A 17,602-nucleotide genomic window follows, 5' to 3' on the forward strand; every position below is an offset into this window, starting at 1 on the left:
TGTATTTTCCATAGAGAATTTTGTTATCTTGTGTTGACAGTCTACAGTTTAAAGCAGATAAAGTTATGATTCCATGCCTTATAAGAGACTACATGCTAGTAAAGGTTCACAAAACACATTTAGGGAAAGTGAAATGCAAAGAAAGACTGAGAGTAATTTCATATTGAATCAAAAAGAGACATGTTTTTAGTTGTGACATCATTGCTTATTATAAATTATGACTTCTCATGACATTCTGAGTCTTCTCTGCTCAAATACTCCCACACAGGGCCTGCCATCTTGCAAATTATTTTTATCTTGTGCGAATTATTTTTGTCTTGTCAGATGCCTCCTTCATGCCATCAGTTATTGATTGCATCAGTCCATGTGTGTTTAGTTATACCAATACTGACATCCAGGATCCACTATGTCATTCCAAAGACATGTATCTGGAGCATTTCTCCCTGGGCCTCCACTGAAAACAGGCCCTGTGGAACCTAGTCAGACATTCCCGGTCAACAAATGTTAAATAAATAAAATTAAATAAATAAAAAATAAATAAATAAAAACTATGTATAAGCTAAATTTCCTTAATACGATCTATTATATGTTATATCTCTTTGATTGTGTACATTGTATAAACTATTATGTGAGAAATCTCTTTGATTGTATATATACAACTGTACAGAATTTTTCTGTTAAACATAACTAGTCAGGCTGTTATCAATGAAGCAAGAACCATTTTTCTCAAGACATTGTGTTTTGGATATTACTTCAGGTAAATGTCTACACTTTTTAAGCCAAAAGTTTCTACATTTCTCTAACAGCTAGTAATTTAGCTATAGTAAATCTGGTATTTCTTTTCTGCAGAGTAAAATGCAAGTGGGAAAAATTGTGTAAACTGTTTAAATCTTGATTAAGAAATGTGAAATTTCAAAAACTGCTGAATGGTGCTTATTGATGTTAGAATGCAATAATTTGTTATTGCAACACATAAAGGCTTACCACTAACCTTGGATTTTAATGAAAAGGAAACTGAAATCTAAACCACTGACTATGGGTTACTTATTGTAGCCAGGTTCTTTAGAATCAAAATTATTTACTCCCTTCGCAAAACAAATAAAAAAAAAAGTTGTGATGTCATCCAGAAACACATCATGATAATGCCCAGACTTATGATGTACATAATAAAATGAATATGTTTAAAAAAATATTTTCATTTCAGGTCCGGTTCCAGAGTGTTTCAATTCTGATGTTAGGTTAACTTCAGTTTCAGTTTCACCACCAGCTGAGAATTATTGACAATAAAAGGCTTAATGACAGTACTAGTAAATCACCACAGTATTTCAGCTATGTCAGACTGTTAATGAAACCACTGTATTATTCTAACTCTATAAAATTTGTATTATTAGCAGTGACTGCTCAGAGACTGAAAATATGCATGTACTATAGTTCACAAGTATTTTTTTAAAGTCCAGACCATTGAAATTACACAATATATTAATATAGTTAGAGACTAGTTATAGTAAACTCGCAATTAATGTCCATATTTTAATTTATCAGTGACACATACTGTATCTAAAGAACGGGGGGGATGAAATATAAATATGCAATGTTGTTTGTACAAGAAGGAGTTTACCTTAAAATAATGTGTTACGCATGCCTTAAATCACCAAGGGCATTTAATTAAAGTTATTGATTTGATTGAATCTCTTGCCTTGTCTTTTCATTATGGCCATGTCTGACTAACACTTTTAAGAGTCCTGCCAGAAAGTACATTTTCATGCAGTTACCTCTTCTCCCAGATGAACATTTTCAGATACTATCTATATCCCAAGGCATGAGCCTTTTTTATTGTCCTTTTCCCCAGCTGCTTGTGAACCATCAGCCTTCCCATGACTGATCAACTCATTTATTCCCCTATGGAGAAGGAATCAGTTGCAGGAGGCTGTCTTCTGAGCAGTAATCAGAGCTTTTGTTTTTTTACATGTATGACCCAAACCTCACCTCTCATGACTAATGTGCATGCTACACATGTGAGCTTGCTTTGTCTTCTTCTGTGAGCATGCATATTATTGCAATTGTCAGTGAAGGTTGCTGTGTAAACATAGCTTGGCAGAGTAAAGTACAAGTTCTGGGATCACAGGCTGCATGCTGTTCATCTATTCTTTCTGAGGTACCAGCAGTGCATTGGGGTAGGCTAGCTTCCTCTCTCCAGATGTGTAAGCTGATATCTGATGTTTACTTTTAAGTCTCATGACTGGAGTCTCCAGTATCTGAGGCACTATTTATTCTTGCAGATTCTGACTCGTAGTTAGAGCTTCATCTCTTTAAATCCCAGAACAAGGTTATGCTCAGAGCCTTTTAAAATGGAGTGGTTACCTTCTTATATTAATGCTAGTACTCATCTTCCTTTCTATTTAACATGACCCTTGGACAATCAGAATGGAAACTACACATTTTCTCTATTTCTTTTTCATTTTTTTGTGAGTTCTGCTACATCATTTTGTTGAAGTTTTAAAGTTGTGCAGTCTTTGATAATGACTTATTAAACAAGGAAGTTCATAGAGCAAATCCCCTTGCATAGAGGTGGAGAATAAACACCCACCTCCACCTCAACATATTTTCCTCCAGGGCTGCACTGTTACTTTGATTTGTTATAATTCAACAAAATAATGCATTAATGTAGCAGTAGCCAAAACAACAAAAGTATCCCTTTGTACAAATGCCTTCCTCTGTGCATACATGGATTATGAGAGAATTTCATCACATTCTAAAACATAAAGATATACTATGTTCCTTAAAATATAGAAACATTGCTATGTTGCATCATCTGTCTGGACAAAATGTCTTCTTTGTTATGCAAGATCAATTCATACATCTCTAAATTCTAGAAAACAAACTATCTGAAAACATAATACCATATATTACAGGATTGACAAAATTAAACTTTTGTCCATCTCCAGGAGTTTCAAGAATGAGGTACACCTTTATATTCATTTAACATTTTATTTATAACTTGTGTTTCATTTATGGTTCCAATATTTCAGGATGATTTTAAAAGGAAAATCCTAGTCTTTTGTTGGATCTTTATACTTTTGATTCTAATCCCATGATCCTGTCTGACGAAAATAATGTTATAGGATTTCTGGGTCTGAATTTAAGGTGGTTGGATTTTAACAACTGGCTGGAAGTTTGAGAATTATATTGGGAACTGTTGCTTTTAGAAAATAAACCCCCTGGACTGAAAGAAACTATTAAATGTTTTTTTTTTTTTTTACAACAGAAGGGGTACACTTGAAAATAGTTATTAAAATATAGGTTTTAAGTTTATTATTCATTATTAATTGTCTACATATTATGTTGATTTGATGTATTTTTTCTACTTGCATTGTATTTTGTTGTATTTCTTTTATATATAATCATTATGTATCACATGATGTCCATTACCTGAATAATGTTTATTTATAGTGACATAATCATTGCTGGACTGTTTATTCTGAGGAAGTTCCCATATACTGAGAGGATGAAAGAGCTTAGCATTTATTAAATGGTGTTTTGCCTTCTGAGGTACTGCTTATATATATATATATATATATATATACACATATATATATATATATATATATATATATATATATATTGTGTGTGTGTGTGTGTGTGTGTGTGTGTGTGTGTGTGTGTGTGTGTGTGTGTGTGTGTGTGCAGTTTTCAACTTGGTTTTTGAGCATTTTTTTACTTTATAGAGAAATGGAATTTAGTACTCTGTTAGAAACCTCTGCAGCAGGTGCAGATGAGGTTTTTGTCTTGTAGTCTTATTTGAAAGAAATAGTTTAAAGCAATTCAGTAGGGCCTGTCCAAAGAAAACTGGATAGCACTTCATCAGACCTTTTACAGAATAATGTGATAATCATGAATCAAACAGACTTCAAAATCATTGCGAGCTTTTTTGACCCAGAGGCTAAAATGTGGGGGGTCAGCTTTGCTAAATAGCTTCTTCTGGCTGCCTTCAAAACCTAAGCTGTGCTCCAAGAAAGGTCTATAAGTCATATTACTGCTGCTGATCTAGAAACAAAGTCTATTTTTTGATTTAATGAAGCTTACTGTCCTGATCCAGAGTTTGTCTAAAGTCACATATATGAAAGGCAGCCCTTCAGCGATCAGAAGATAATGTCAGATCCCAAATTTTTATAAAAATAATGTTAATGCAGAATACTAAATTAAAATGGCCATGAAGCACATTTTTTAGTAGTAAAAGGTATGCTGTCTAGAGACATGTATTTTCCTGGGAAAAGGTAAGAAAGACATGGGCAGGGGTTACAATTTTGAAGTTGGTGCACGAGTTGGTGGAATTGCAAAAATTCTGTCTATACCTCTCTTGTGTTCAACCAAAAATTAACAGTTCTATGACTTTACTTTTGTACTTTTTTCATGTGCTTTGAAATACTTATAGACAGAACTGCTTATCTATTCTTCAGTCCATAGCAGTTTTTGTGTTTAAGAGTTAGGCATATGGTTCAGATATATGTATTTCCTTTTTGGTAGGCGTCTACAACTACAAGCCTATTTGATGATCATTAAATGATAAGGCGAGATCTACAAAGGAAGCCACTAACATCTGGGTTCAGGACTTTGGCTTAAAGAGCTGTTACAGAAATCCTGACTGCTTTTTCCATGGAGCCTAAATGTAAAATAGAAATATAAGGTGGCATTTGTTAAAAACTGAAAAAAATGGGTGCTATATGAGAACTCCTGCCACTGTGCCTCTCTCTAAAGCAATGAATCAATGCCGTAATGCTAACTGAGTCATATTATTATCACTATAAACAAAAACAAACTCAGAGGTTAAGTTATCCAACCCTTCCCCCAATAGTCAGGACTGCTTACAGTACCCTCTATTTTCAATTACTGGGAAGATGCATTGGTGTCCTAGATTGAATTCCCCTTTCTTTTGTAAATACTACCTCAGATCTTTTGGTAACTATTCTTAGAGGTTCAATGGGACCTACCTGGTGAAGAAAATGAAATAAATACTGAAATCACTAGAGACATCATGGGAGAACAAAAAAGGAAAACATGTTTAGACTTAATAGACATGGCTGTATCTGAAACCTTTCTTACAAGAATGTTTGTCATGCCAAACTTTGATTTGTTTTATTTTTGTTGACTTTGTAGGTGGGCTGCTCATAAAATAGTTTTCAGACTTGATACAGAGTGTTAGGCAAAATAAATAGCCACAGAGTAAACTGTGTTGTTGTCTAGATATAAATACATCCATAAATGAAGACGGCATTGGTACACACAACTTTGTGATCATGAATTCAAATATTTAGTGCTACTAATCAAATAATTGGTAGCATAACAAAACTAAAAGGTATCATTAAAATAAGCTGTTGTTGTCTATTAATGTAGTAAATATTCATACAGTCATATAGTACTCTGATTACAGTAAATATAAATCAAGTTCTGTGAAAATGTCAGCTTGGGGAACTAAATTGGAATCATTTATGCTAAGTTTTGAAACAGCTGCATTATTGGAATAGTTGTAAAACCTGTATAGCCAACAGCTAATCACCATGTTATTACTGTGTTATTTTATTTGAGCCTACACTATGCAGTTACCTTGACGTAATGGCATATTCTAGGTGAAAGTAGTCTTTCAGTTATCCAGACACACCCACTGTCATGTTAGTGCCAGTAAAGGCTGCCTGTGCTCTGTTTTATTTCATTTTCTATATTCAACTGTCTTTTTAAAACCAGGATGTTACAGACCTCAGAATGCTGAGCATTTGCAGCTGAAGGCTAAGGCTATAAAAGTCACACAGAATTCAAATAGCTGGGAGCCTGAGTCAGTGTGAGCACATGCAAAGATGTGCAAAGACACAGGTTTGGAATGTTCTTTATTGGACAAGGAAAGTTAGGTGCAACTTATGTGGAGTGGGATAAGCAGGCTTATAAGTGTTCTACATGTCAGTAGCATTTATGAAAAGTTACAAGCAGAATACAAATGATTTAGTTAATAAATGAAAGACAGCAAAGCAATAAGAGGGCAAGGAAAACTTTTTAGGGCATTAGAAGAGAGTGTTGATGAAAGGAACAAGCATACTTTGTAGGTTTAAAAGTGTGAGAGAACACTTTCAGATATGATTCTATGCAACATAGCTAAATAGCATTACAAATGGATTCAGAGAAAAAGTGATGACAACAAGGTTTTAGAATGTATAATTGATGCATATATGGCATCAAACTCTTCACTCTACTGGCTGTTACATAAATAATTAGTCACTAGTTATGTCAGACTAGTTCACATTTATTTTTTTTCTTTTTCTTTTTCATCTCCCTTGATGTTTTATATATATATATATATATATATATATATATATATATATATATATATATCTGTATGGGTCTACATTGTATAATCGAAAATACGGTTCATCGAACCGTACTTCCGATAAGTGACTTCTGCAAAAGTGCTTTATATTGAAAATGCACTTTCACGGAAAAGTAAAACTAAAAATTAAGTTAAAAAAAAAACACACTAAACATGATTATGCAGGGGGGCCAAGTGCCTCTTCACCTCACATGTGGGGGGCTATGCCCTCACCCCCCCCACTTTAATATTCTCACTCCGAGATCGCACTACAGTGGGGAAAAGGGAATATTCCCTTAGCCCCACTGTACCACAATCTCAACAAGAGTTTGCTTAATTGCACATCAAAACTACACATTGATGTACAACTAACGCTACATGCAAACTGCATGTTTTTTTTTTTTGGTTTTCTTTAGCAAAAATGCATTTTCGATAAAATGCAGTTTTATTAAAGTGGGTCCACGAAAGGTACTTTCAATGTAACAACTAGGACCCATATAAATATATATACTACCAACTGACCCTGACCCTAACCCTAACCCTAAGGTCCATCACTATCGCACACTCACCTGACCCGCGCCCTAACCCTAACTCACTTAAACCGCCCCTAACCCTAACATAAAACCAACTGCACACTTACTTGAACCCAACGCATGACCCAACACCACAGGGCTAACAATAGCAAAGCCACAATGACGTCAGTATGTCCATTTTGTGTTTTCAGGATTTTGAGTTTCAGGATTTTGGGCTTTCAGGATTTTGAACTTTCAGTCTATAGTTTTCAGGATTTTGATTTTCAGGCTTATAGTGTTTCAAGCTTCTGATAGGGAACCATATATATATATATATATATATATATATATATATATATATATATATATAGATATAGATATATATCCCAACAAACTTCTAGTGCACGTTGACTACTGAGGATGCCAGGGGGTGAAACCGGTTTGGAGTTTCTTGTTGCTATGAATATTTGTCGGCCAAGGGCATTTGCCTGAATAAATACTGCTGAAAGTAATACCTGGACTTTTTACTTCATTTTATTACATTTATGTAATATATGTACTCAGTAGTTCTGGACTTTTGTTTTTGTGATTTATGTATGTATATATATATATATATATATATATATATATATATATATATATATATATATATATATATATATTTATATATATTTATATATATATATATATATCCAGTGTGAGAAATACTTCAGCAGAAACAATGAGACTTGATTCTTCTCTGTCAAATACTAAGACTGGTTAAGATGCATGATTTAAGTAGTCAGTGCTATTTTCAGTCTTTCTAATTTAGATGAGTTGCCATTGCATGTTATACTAAAGAACTTTATTACAATTTTGCAATTAACATAGTTATTTATTTATTATATTTATCTGACATTTTTTATCAGGAAAGTCTAACTGGTATAGTATCCCATTTTCAGTAGAGGCCAGAGGAGAAAAACTCTACAATGACATAATATGGTTAAATCCGGCTTCAGATCATACAGTGAGTACCTGTACATACATATTGCAAATATCTGGACAGCTATAACAAGGTGAAAAGAACATTGTCAATAGATAAGAGTGCTCACAAGTTGCAGTTCCTGGAGATGGAATTAAAAACATTCCCTGGGATTCATGAAGCTTGTGCCAGGTGCAGGCATAGCATAGGTGGTATAACGCCAAATATGGCCATTGAGCAATTCAGGTACGATCCAATTCCACGTGCACTACCGGCGTACACCAGAACTGCGCAGCCCTCGGCTTAGGTATGATAATCACCCCATGCGCAGTGCAGCATCATATAAATGAAGGTATATAGCGATTCATGAAGTGGTGCAGGCGTAGCGTAAGCCCACAGAAATGTAAACCAAAAAACACGGTTTACATTTTCCCAAACAGAACATTGGAGCTATGGAAGCGGCCCAGACTTATGTATTACAAAGTTAACATATGCCAATGGCTAAAAACACAGCCAATGGCATAAAAAAGATGTACAACACCTAAAAAACAACATTTAATGTCATGTCCACAGTAAGGCAAAGTACACCCGCAGGGCATGTGTGCGCAAACTGGAACACAAAGAAAATATATACAAATGTCATAAAATCGCAACGTAATACAAATCAGGATTTCACCATAATATGCAATGGTATGCATGGTACACCACAACAAAGCTGCAATGGTTGCTAAGTGTCTGTGACAGTGTTCGGCATGGTAATTAGGAATTATTAGTCAATGCCATGTAAATGAGGCAGGTAATAGTGAATCGCAAACATCCCACCGGATTAAAGATGTACCATATGGCGCAGCACTAAAACACCGAGGAGTGGCTCAGAGGTATACATAACATCAGCAATGGGGTGTGCCACCATAGCTGTAAGCACATTGGAGCAATGCAAATCTGGCCTGGCCATTGCTAAGCAAAGCTGCAGGATAGGGGTGGGGAGGTAGGTATAGAATTGTTTAGCTGAGAGCACATATGGTGCCCGAAAGCACAAGTGTATGGGGATGAAAATGTGCCCGAAACCTGGTAAGTGGATGCACGTGCCAAAACCATAGCACATACAGGAAGGTCAAGGGAAGAAAATAAGGAAATTCCGCAGTAGGGTAATTGGAGTACAACTGAGCAATTAACACCTATTAACTCACAGCGGGCAATCAACGGCAGCTGACTAGTCTGCTCGCAGAAACCTGCAAAACAGGATAAGGGAGGCGTCAGATTGAAAAGAAAGGAGAACTGTTATAGCAGAGCAAAGCAAACCTACAGTAGACCGGCAATAGAACACATTATGCAAGATAAGCCAGGTCTAGGAAAGTACAAATGAAAGCAGGCTGCTGGATGCATGCCAGAAAATGGTAGGTGAAACGTGAAGAAATGTAAAAGTATGGGCAAGAGGTAATCCACGGCAGCCAAATGTAATTCAACACCAAAGGCACCACAATAGTAATTCCTGTAGTAAAACACATAAGATACCCTGTAGCTATGATCGTACATACACACCCTATGACATCATCAGTGTTCACAGCACAATAGTATAAAGAGTGAAAGCACCCTACACTCACCTGTGTATTCCCAAACACTGCACCATAGGTGTAAACACATGGGGAACTTTTAAATTGTACATGTTGGGAGCTGCCATAGCTGTGATTCATCACCATGTGTTAGAGACTAACGGTGTTGTGGAGGATGATGCTGACAACCACCGCAGGCCCCGGAAGAGGAAAAGAGTGTTCAGACCAAGGGTAACCTACCAGGGGCTACATGATCTGGAGATAGTAGAGCGTTACAGGGTGGACAGGGACATCCTACAGCAAATAGTTGAGCTGTGCCGGCCACGCCTGAGAACCAGAAACAACAGAGGGGAACCCATCCCAGTGGACAGGAAGGTATGTGTAAGCTTGCGAATACTAGCCACAGGTACCTTTCAAAGGCCAACTGGAGATATAATGGGGATCTCACAGGCATCATCATCCAGGGTACTACACCACTTCCTGGATGCCATGTTACCACATGCCAATGAGCATATATACTTCCCTCGAACTCAGGAGGAGTTTGCCAGCAATATGCGTCACTTCCACCATGTGGCACACTACCCAGAGGTACTGGGTGCGATAGACTGCACACACATACATATCAAGTCACCACCCGGTGAGCATGGTAGGCGCTACATAAACCACAAGGGATTTCACTCCATCAACTGCCAGGTCGTGTGCAATGCCCAGGGCATTAACATGGATGTGTGTGCTGGCAGCCCTGGAAGCTACCATGACTCCCATATCTGGCATGCCTCACAGCTGTATCAGGTATTTGTCAGGGGGGACATCCCACATGGCCACCTTGTGTGGGATGCTGGCTATGCACTGGAGCCATGGATGATGACTCCCATCAGAAATGCACACACACCCATGCAAGGACGCCATAATGAGGCACACACACAAACCAGAATCATCATAGAGTGTGTGTTTGGGATGCTGAAATCACGTTTCTGTTGCTTGGACACATCTGGTGGAGCCTTGCAGTACTCTCCAGGCGTGTGTGCCCACATCTTCATAGTATGTGCCATGCTACATAATATGATCCTGTGGAAACAGCTGCAGCAGGGACAAAATGGTGAAGGCCCTCATAGCCCACCACAATTGCCAAGGCCATCACAGGCACAGAAGGATTCAGACCACGAACACCCTGTGCCAGCCCTAGTAGGCAGACAGAGGCATGACCAATATGCCTATGCCTTGGCAAAGAGGGAACGTATAGCACATACTCTGACAGTGTAGGCCCCTACGGACTGACACACCTCTCCACCTGCACACACAGTAAAATGGATGGCACACACACACGACCACCTGAAAATTGTAATGTATAGGTGGCCTACTGTGTGAATCCTACATAAGCAGCCCTCAAACATTGTACACACAACAGCTATTGGAACAAGGAATGTCAACACCTGAACAGTACATGCGCCTATCAGCATATGTTGTTGCTGTGTGCATAGGTTCCTAGGTACATCGTTAGATACACACTCGATTTTCAGAAGCCATACACCAAACGAGTCAAACAGTGTCTGCTGTCGTCACAACATCAAGTAACCAACTGTCGCTCAGTGGAGCAGAGGCAATCACGGGATCACATGTGTGTAAGCACTAATCTCCACACACTCTGCATGGATTCCCTGCTGTGTTAATGAGGGGCTCCACAAAATGTAATCATGGATGTTGTGTCAAGGCATGGGTTGTACCCATGACAGGTATTCGGCACCCCAGCATGCTCCACCTACGGTCGTTTGAAGGTGTAGCACATTATCGTGTGTGGCTCACTGTGATATACATACCCAATGCTGGAGCACATCCAGTAAACATCACATGGACATATCATTAATTGGACTCATCCATATGTAAACTAACTGAGTTACCCATGTGAGTGCAGTATAGAGTAACAGCCGTAGTATACTCCACATACACAACGCCATAACACGTGTACAAATCCCAGATGGCCAAGTGGTAAATGCAGTGGCCGTTGTGCATGTTCCCGGCCCCACGTCCTGCAAGGGATTTAACATAATCCCGAAGGCACGAATAATGCATGCCGGATGCAGGTCATCAGATCATGTTTAGCACACGTTAGTGGGAATATGCGTTGCACAGTGCTGGTAAGCGTCATTTAAATATGACTATACAGATATGTGCGAAACAGGGCTAAGCTTCTCTGAATATTGTGCAGATCACGGTCAATGATGTCCAGAACAGGTGAAACCAGCATTATTCACCCCTGCACTAATAGTGCCTGCTCTGAAGGGTAAAACGACCACTGCCAGGAGTAGAACACGCAATCATGTATACAATCACCTAACACTATTGTAGCCAAGATGTACCTACAGCAGGTGTGTAATGTGACAGGTTCAGACACAAACATGCGGAGTCCAGGAAACAGTATACACCGACAAGTACACAATGAAAGGTGTATTTTGCCTGTCACTTTCTCTGTCAGATATAGATATACATATATATATATATATATATATATATATATATATATATATATAGACATATATATAATACAGATAGAAAGGGTGATAGAGAGATATATGTTGATATATACGGATTCACCGATATCTGCAAATATATAGATAGGTCAACGACATTCATAAAGCCTTGGAGGTACAAATAAATAGGATACCACCAACTATGGAATGTGTCACATACCGACACGCATAACCACGAGGCTAAAAGACTGAAAGAACACAGTTCTGGAACACTAGAACCGCGAGGAATATTATCACGATATGAAGGGACATTTAGTTTCCGCTGCCGGTGTTGCGGTCCATGTAGGTACTGTGTTCAACTGTGTTTGTGATTGCCATAGTCTGTGTATGTGTGTGTTGAGGGTGCCATGTGTGTTTCCGTGTGACTGTAATGTGTGTGTGTGTGTCTGCATCGTGTGTCTGTTAGTGCCAACTCAGAAGTAGATCATTATGGTAGGTGTGGTTATAGCTAGCCGTAGGCATACGGTTACCACCTGTCTCACATTAAGAGGGACAGCCCCTCCCTGGGCAGTTGTGTCCTGACATAAAACATTACAAAGGGCAACTGTCCCAGATTGTAGGACATTATTATAACCCATATATTATGTAATAGTTGCATTAAATAGTTATGCCTGTATGTAAGAAACGTAAATGTTACATGCAATATAATAAGTAGCCAAAGTCCTACAACAATAAGTATATATTGAGGATAAAAGTATGTGCTATCCTGTGTACTGACCATGGGTATGTTTCGGCCTGTAAACACTGATGTGTGTCCCGCAAGTGTCCCTCAATGGCCATTTAAAAAGGTGGCAACCCATGCCAAAGAGGTTCAGTTACCAACACAACTGCAATGACTGCAAATATCTGGGACAGAAATACACAGGACAGCTGTCATTTAGTAACATTCCTTTACATATCGCTGTAATTCCAGAGGTATGGAAGTGTCAAACTCACCTGCATACTATATAGGAACCAATTAATAATGGCCCAATGCATATGCCTGTAACAAAAGTCTACTAACTGATAGCTCTTTAATTAGGGAAGGAGCCCACACACACATATATGGAATATGTAGAAATGCAAGACCCACAAACATGTATATGCTACGTACACCCACCTACATCCCCCACACATGAAACTTTAGCAATGCAGACTGTAATTACAGCACAAACATCCAGTCAGTCAATTACATCTGCAGAAGCGTTAACATACCTTGTGAGAGACACATTCAAAGGTGCCATGTGAAATCGTAGCCATTGTATAATGGAACAAACGGCGATGTTACAGGTTTTGTTTGCAATAGTCCCTTATCAGACGATTGGGATGACAGGTACACTCACATGTAGAACCACATACTCTCGCCGTCACACACAATGCACAGGGGTCATGAATCCAAACTATCCTTGTCTCTACACATAGCAGTTGCAATTACTCACAACAAAACACAATACAGGCCGTCTCCCCGAAGGTAGGGCAAATGGGCAATGCCCAAGTGGAGAATTCAATTATACCCCACTGTTGCTGCATAATTGGCAAATGGAGTAGCTGCACAGCTGATGTGCAAGTAATAAGTCATTTAGGAACTCCAATTGGTGTCAGGAAACCACATGTTACAGGTATCGACGTATATAAGGATGACTTGCCAGACATTCAAACTGTATGCTCATGCCATAGAACTGTTTAAACAGTGTAAGAGAGACAGTCACAAAAGTCCAGAATAATAACAAAGTATGTAGAACACTCGGTATGTATAGCCTGTTTTGTATTAATTATGTTAGTGTATGTATAGCCTGTTTTGTATTAATTAAAAGTGTCCACAATGCATAAAGTGGGAAAAGGTATTATGTAGTGATGTTTTGCTGAGCATAGTAACGCTTGTAGAAATTGTGTGTCCTGCAGTGGGCCACAAGGTAAACATCACAGACACCACAAGGGATGTTACATGAGGGCATTAAACACAACAATTCCATACCACCCGCCGTCAGTGGTAGGGTATGTCCAACAAGTACATGCCATAGCAAGGGATAGTATATGTCAATATACTGTCACAGTAGGCATGTGTATGGGCATATAACGACAATGACATGTCTAAGGTGGTCCCGCTGTGCAAGTATGCTTTGCATTATGGGATACTATGTAAAATATGTGTAATGTACAGTATTGTAGGTAGATATGTCAGATATTCCACACAGCATAACAGGCATATCATGCATACCAAAGGTATCGTCTATTGGCATGTACAATATACAATAACAGGATACATATGGCTTGTATTCACGGGACACTGTAATAGCATGATAGCTAATCTAAATGGAAGAGCTACTCAAGTAACCATGCACAAAGGACATGTAATAGCTTCACAGGTTCATAGTGGGGTACTATGCAGTCTGGTAAGTCTATGTGTAAGCTCAACTACAGTGTTCACACCAGCAGCACCTCTCTAGGGTAGTGTCCTGTCAGTTAACAGCAGAGTCATGTGTTACCTGCACCTCTGCACAGTACAGCCACTGCAGTGATCCCTGGCATACATGTGTCACCCATCCACCAAGTGAGGTATCACATGAACAGTGCTACTGAGTATCCCTGCGTGATGTACATAGGAATCATGTTCCAAAGCATGGTGAGTGTCTGGTTTGGGTATGTAATCCTCAAGCACATCCCACTCATTGTTGCGTGTGTGCACATATCAATGAGCATGTTGCTGACAGTGGCTTTTGCTTATGTCGCTTATGTGGAGTATATCCATGAATATTGTTGTGGACATGGGCCCTGCCTGTTCAGCAGAGGTCACCTCTGAGTATGTAGTATGCAAATGTGTAAAGATGTGTTCTGCCGCATACATCAACCATCGGAGCTCAATAAACGTTATGGCATGTTAATGTTGTGGTATGTAAAACCATAGCTGTTGTGTAAGGTACACCCTAAACGGGGTGTTGTACCCTTGAATATGTGTATACGTTTGGAGTTCAGAGGTACAATGGGTGCCTATCTTCAAGCTACAAACCCAGTACAGATAAGTGTGACCACGTAGAAGGATATCCACGCCACAGTGGCAATATGGTTATCAAAGGATTGGGTGCGACATACATGTGTACTATGATCACATACAATGTGACATGTATGTAGGGGACTACCGCCTATGTGATAGTCAGTGGGTGAATGGTGTAATGCAAAGGGGATGTTCATGCACCTTGTGTCATGCAGCTTGAGGCCATGATATTGATATCAGGTATCCATCACAGTGACACCCTTATGGAGGGAGTCAGTATCAGCTGGTCAATCAATCATTTCCCTTTGTATGCAGTTGTCTGTAAAGCTAGGCAGGGAAAGTCCCTCTGTGCTAGCCTGAACCTCAGGGAAGCATATACTGAACATGAGGGGCCCTATGACTGAGGACTGTGGTACATCATGTGTAACTGTCATACAGAAGGTACTATGGTATGCTAAGAACAAATAAACGGCTACCAAACAGTCACCACGATGCTTGAATAATCCAAAAACTGATGTTTTAATGTAAAAACACAACAGGAACCACGTAGATACAAGCGCTTTCGCTAGGATATTCCTAGCTTTATCAAGTTACTAAAACACTCAACCATCCTGTCTTTAAATAGCAGTTGCAATCAATTAGACAATTAAAATAACCAATTAGTAACAAGTAACTACCTCTTTCTTTTTCATTATTTTTCACTTACACCATGCTCATGTACATGCATCCGTCCTGGACTTGGTTTGTATCAGGACACACACATTGTCTGTTCTCTCGTATTTACTTTTTTCTTTTTTTGTTTTAGTTTAGTTCGTCTAGACCTTTTAGCCTAGAATGTGGGCATCAGCCTTTTTGCATAGGTTTTTTATCAGCACATAACTATGTACATATACAGCGTAATGTTTACTGGTTGCAATGAAAATATTAAATATTAAAAATATAAAATATTAAATATAAAACAACATAATACAACCTTTTTAGGCTTATTTAAGGGATTATAAATTACATTGTATCAATGAAACAGTTAGCTTTAGTGTAAGTTCAACTGCAATTATTAATAGTTTTTAATGGTTCATTTTATAACTTGTTGCAGTGGACACAATTTACATATGAACACTGGTTGAATATTTATGTATTTATGAACATGTTTATATGTATACATTTTCTTCTCAAAAAAAGCACAAGTTTACTTGTTACTAATTGGTTATTTTAATTGTCTAATTGATTGCAACTGCTATTTAAAGACAGGATGGTTGAGTGTTTTAGTAACTTGATAAAGCTAGGAATATCCTAGCTAGCGCTTTGTATCTACGTGGTTCCTGTTGTGTTTTTACATTAAAACATCAGTTTTTGGATTATTCAAGCATCGTGGTGACTGTTTGGTAGCCGTTTATTTGTTCTTGGCTCTGGTCTCTTGCTCATTTACTATGGTATGCTACCCTCATTGTGTGTGTCTAGTCCGTGAGCTGCTTTGCATAACATCCTGAGACATAGGGGTCGATGTGCAGGTGGATGTATATGTTGTCAATACCAGAATGGAGAACGGTGGTGAAAGGCAATGATAGGACAATGTAGGCTGTGTGGAGCCCCTTACCATCATCAACTACCCTAGTAACTTTATCAAAGGAGTTCACCAGGTGTAGGAGCCATGCTCTGGCCCTGAGAAGTCTAACCTGGGTGGCATCAAAGGACCGGAGCCCACTAATGTCTCTGTGAATGACTTCCATGATGATGTGCCCCATAGCCTTGCAGAACAGTCCAGTCAGGTGTATAGGGCAATAGACCCCCTCGTGCATTGTGGCAGCACCTGTGTGGAGTGTGATAACTGTTGCTGTGTGCCATTCAGGGGCCACAATGTTTGATGCAAGGCTATTACTGAATATGGTGGCCAAGTGGGGAGACATGTCATTCAGAGGTTTGTGTAAATCACAGCCTGGGATGTTGGACGATCAGATGGGGCCAGTGTTCCATGCCATATAGAGTGCAGTTTAGCACTGTGTAGGTGTGACCGCAGGGACACCGCAATGTTCCTACATGGATTGTGGCCCTGTAGGGAGTGAGAGGGTGTAATGTTAGCATTGAACCCATCCGCCAGCATGTTGCCAACATCACTTGGTTCTGTAATGTTCCTGAGTAACTGCCATTGACTACTGACATACCTCTATAATGCCTTGTGGTACACCCTGAAATGTGTTGCAGTAATGTTTACGTAGCTAGTTCCAGAGTATGTGATGAGGGATCCTGTAGCCCTACTGAGGCTGACCAGTGAGCTATCCCACCCATGGGATTGTACTCCACTTTGCAACAGCCTCCACCTGTTGTTGTAAATTATGTCCATGGAACTAGACCCCCAGAGTGGCATCCATTATCTGGTGGGTACCATCATGGCTCTGTGCGGAAAAGCATGATTCATGCAGTCGTGTAAGTGCTAATGAAGTGCACTGGGGTATGTTTCAGCATTTGTATGTGCATTGTCCATCTGCACAGGTGTCATGATGTTAACTACTGCTGTCATAAGACGTCTGTAGTAGGCGTTGTAGTACTCTTGTACTGTGTATGCCATGAAGGGTGTGGTGCCGGGATGTGGATAACAAGGGTGATTAGCGTATGTTCGGAATCCACCAACGAGGGGATAACCCCAGGTGTGGAATACTAGTCACATGTTGGTAGTGTCCATGTCAAGGATATTGTTGGTCTTGGAGGTGGTGTGTATGGGTTGATCCAG

The sequence above is a fragment of the Protopterus annectens genome, chromosome 1.part2, assembly GCF_019279795.1.
Source record: "Protopterus annectens isolate FY-2018-M chromosome 1.part2, PAN1.0, whole genome shotgun sequence".
Lineage (NCBI taxonomy): Eukaryota > Metazoa > Chordata > Ceratodontiformes > Protopteridae > Protopterus > Protopterus annectens.